This window comes from Bremia lactucae (genome assembly GCF_004359215.1).
Source record: "Bremia lactucae strain SF5 chromosome Unknown BlacSF5_NotPlaced_17_SHOA01000003.1_2250557bp, whole genome shotgun sequence".
Taxonomy (NCBI): domain Eukaryota; phylum Oomycota; class Peronosporomycetes; order Peronosporales; family Peronosporaceae; genus Bremia; species Bremia lactucae.
Window position 1 is genome coordinate 893,245 of NW_027152029.1, and position 4,650 is coordinate 897,894.

Genomic DNA, 4,650 nt, shown 5'->3' on the forward strand with positions numbered 1-4,650 from the left:
CCGGCGAATTAACGCGGCGCGTGCGCTTAGTGCGAGGTTGTGTGGGCGTCTTCGCAGACGACCCACCAACGTGGCCCCTTTTAGGTGGCATCTTGGGCGCCGTGTATAGAAACACGTGCGCGAGAGTGATCGAGTGAACTAGCGGCGCGTAAAGCTGCTCGCAGTTCCTCTCTCTACTCTGTCGAATTTAAAAATGTAAATTCGTTCTTAAAGAGGGGGATGGTGTAACGGGCTAGAGTTGCCCTAATGTTACACAGTCCCCATTAAGTACATTTGGTACTTAAGGGGATGGTCAATTACTAAATAATAGTAATTAGACCCAACACTCGGGTGTGGTGCACATTTGTGACCAACCCTTGTGGATGTGATGCACATGGGTGCATTCACATTAGGAGGGATGACGCCCAGCGTCATCCATGATGACGGCTAGCGTCATCAGTTACGCGAGGTATCTAGAAAGATACGCTCGCAATACATAATAATGTTATCGACAGAGATGACATTTTTGACTGGAAAAAATAGGTATTTATCTAATACGATTAGATATAAATCAGTCTGAAAATTACTTTCTACTCAGTTAGTGCGCACGAGGAGCCGGATCACCGCTCCCGTGACGGCATTTTACTAGAGTACTTAGTGCGTTGGGTGGGGTCGCTTAGGCGCCCACCTCAAACACCTCAGTGCACGCAAGAGAAGACGGTCTAAGCGCTTCCTCGCTATGCTAGGGTGTGTATCTAAATAGAGTGTGGCCGCATTAAGACGTGCCCGCCTACAAACCAAATATATAAATACAGTTTTAATTTTTCTCGATTCTAAAGCCTAAAATTTACCTTTATTAGCTTAGACTTCTTAGCTACTTAGAACCTTTCTCTTCACGTCGCGTACGTGAAGCAGTCGAGACGCCCCACCATCACTGTAACCAGTGTAAATTGACTAGTACTGTTATCAGTACTAGCAAAGCGTGCCCCGTTACACTAGTACTCATGGCCCGATAAAGCAAGCATACTATGTAACGGGGCCACGTTCGCTAGTACTGCTTCAGTACTCTCCAACCTGCACTAATAACAGTAATGGTGGGGTGCCATTGAATACCATACATACATGACGTGCGGAGGAAAGTAATTATCTTGCTAAGATTTCTTAGCAACTGAAGGTTATCAAGTGAAAAGCAGAACTGTGTTAATATAATATAATTTCTTAGTATTGATATCGTCATTTGATTAATTTATTATATTGATCTAAACTATGCCCTCCACGTCTAGAAGCAATTCGCAGGGTGAATTTATAAGCTCAAATCAATGAACAGAACTGTCACAATGCCACCACTACACTACCGTGGATGGAGATGTTGGCAATATTAAGAATAAACATAATAAATACTAATTTTTATTCATAATTAATCCAAAAGGTAATAACATATTAATGCAAAGGGACACTCCATCGCAACTTCCCCTTAACCATCAGTCACTGTAGTGACAGATGGTTGAGGGGGGGGGGTCCCGTTACATGAATCTTATTACCTATCACTACAGTGAATGATGATGCAAAGGGGTGATGTAAGAGAATACTATTGTGTCTCTCTGCGAAAGAGAGCATTTAAAGTATGCAAATATATATTGTCAAACAATGCATCGCATGGCTAACAAGTCCATGCGGTGAGCCTAGTAGCTGTACGACTAAGTTTAGTAACTTATGAAACTATAACAGCAGACGCTCAGACGTCGCTGCGGGCGACAACGCACCTGCAACTCCGATTACAGGTGTATTTTACGAGTTAATCACTTCATCCGACTCGGAAACATTTGTGAACGTCTACGGATCCCCCGGTGCCGACACTGCCAAACTGCCAAAACAGTGGGTACTGACGTAACAACTAAAAATGATTGCGGCGATGTTTAACTCATCCGAATTTTGGTTTATTTTGTGATGACTCCGATAATGTGACGATGCTGGTGATGCTAACGTGTAACACCAGGAGTGAAATAAATGTTAATATCACTTCGAAAGCGATGGTAGCCTAAGCACTGACATTAGTGAAAGTGGGAGAGGCCGTAATACGTCACGTGTCGCTCCGATGAATACGAATTCTTCATCGATGTCTTCTTTTGACATCGATAGTTTTGTGGCAAGCGTCCCAAGAATTTGAATCCCTTGTTTGAAGCTGACTAGGGAAACTGGTTAAGGTAGGTGAGCGGTTTTTAGAAGAGACCCATAATCGGTGCACGCTATAGTTGCACTATCTGTCTAGAGAGGCAGGGTTACCTTGCCTCTTGTAAGGAGAGTCATGTTCTTGCTGCGATAAGAACGCAGTCTATGCCCTTAGGGAGGCGTTCTACCGAAAGGATCCCCGTTGTACAGCTTGCCTCTCTGATAAGACGCGCAGAGGGATTGACAATTTGAGATCTCTTTAAGAACGCCCGAAGCGCTCTATTTTCGAGATTGATGAGACCCGGAACACTTATCCTTTGTTGGGAGCGAAGCTGCCAACTATAATACTAGGGTGGATACTCCGCCATCAAACGAGATAATTCGTTCGAACTCTCCTCATCTCGCAGCGGATCAAGAAGCGTTCCACGAGATAGTCTTTGTAACCGTTCGAGACCAACAATGGATTTGTGGATGGAGTGTAAATCGGTCCGATTTTACTCGCCGGGCCTGACTATTAGTCGATACGACCACAGCTGCGACCTTCGGCGCTTGCTGGAGGACTTGGATCATGAACGTCATTGTCGTCACGACTGAATGATGGCGGTGAAGAGTCTTTGCATCGAGCGGTCGGAAGACCGAGCGGGAATTATAATTGAACCAATTGGCAAACAAATGGGCGCTTCAAATTCTTTGCAACGAGCTGGCAACAATTAGTCACGAAATTTTATCTTCAAAGGATGAAGTGAAACATCTGACCCAGAACTATAAGTCAACGGTAGATGTAATGAAATAGGGGCGAGGGAGGGGGGTTGTTTTACTCCCGGAAGAAGGCTCGTAATGGTAGTACGGGCGGAGACGACCAGATAAAACGTAGGATGCTTGCGTATCGTACGAGGCAGCTTGATCATGTATGCATTGACTTGGCTGTGTATCCCACGAAATGTACCAATACACTTGGGCAGTAATTTATTACTGCCCACATTCGTTACTACATGTTTGGGAAGATTTCTCGAAATCAGCAGGACTAGATCGTTATATTAAGAAAATATGCTCTTTCGTTTTGGTCAGAGTTAGTTTCTGTCGGTCCACCGCATCAGTGATAGAATCTTGTACGAAACGAACCAATGCTTCTCGAGCCTGCAGGAATTATCCTTTTCCATCGGTTTTATTTTTGTATTGGTGTACCCAGTTTGCACTGCGGAGACATCAATTTCCTCTTTAGTGAGAGGGTTCATTGCTATCAGTTGCATTGCCAAAGTCAATGCTGAATATATCAGCATCTTTACTATCTGAGTCAGCAATTGACTTATATCACACGGAAACGTTATTCTCCGCGAAAAAAAAACATCGTGCCATACTTTCGCGAGAGGTGTCGACAATTTACGGCCGTACATAACGAAGCATGGTACGTGTATACAATAAACGGTTTAATTTTAAATTTAGCCAGTGAATATTTTATGGCACGGAGTCCTTGTCATGCACTGCATAATTACGCTTAGCTGGCTAACCCTAACGTGACTGATATCGGACGACGCCCTCTGCACCGAGTGCATTAACCCACAGACGATTGCAAAGCCGTTGGCATTACAGACCACGTGAAAGGGTCTGTCTTGGTATGAAATCGCCAAAATTAACGATTGCATCAAGCTTTGCTTGAAACTGTGATAAAAATTGATCTAATGAAATGCGTTGCTGAAAAGTTGTATGCATGAAAAACATTGTATGTGCAAGATCGCCGGCTAGCCCGAAGAACTTTCCAATCTCTTGACATCGACTGGAAAAGGCTAGTCTGTGTTCGCCTTGATCTATTAAGGGTCAGGGCGTACACCGTTTTTACACACAATGCCCCCATAAAGTGGTAATTCGCCTGCAGCGAATATACACTTCTTGAGATTTACATACTACTTATGTTTTCGCATAAGTGTAAGACCCTTGCAAATGTACTTCAACGTCTTATTATCCATTCAGGGTTCTGGTATGAATAAAGACGTCATTTTAGTAACCCGCTGAGAAATCCCGCACCGATCTCAACAGATTGGTTGCATATCTGTTGAATGTCGCAGGGGCATTACAAGCCTCTGGGGCATTTTTACTCAGTCACCCGCTGTAGCTGCGGCTGAAATGCTTGGAACGACTCTTGATGACACTGGAGGTGCAAAAGTTACCGATACAATGGTCACCACATCGCCGAAGCAACGAAAATAAATAATATTGTAATTCGTAAAAGAAAACGGGTACAAACACTTACTGTTGCAGAGTTTAGAAACAAGTTTGTGTATCAGCTGTCACGTATGCAATATTCGTCGACATTATTATACATACATTAGACACTGACCATATTCCTTTACATACTCTGAATCATGCGGAAGACCGCAATATCCGAGCTCCTATAAAAAACGAGTCCAATGTTTACGGTCGAACCCATGCATCACGACGACGCTATTGCTCAAAAATTCCATGATGTCGATTAACAAAATACCGGTACTGTTGAGGACCCGCCTA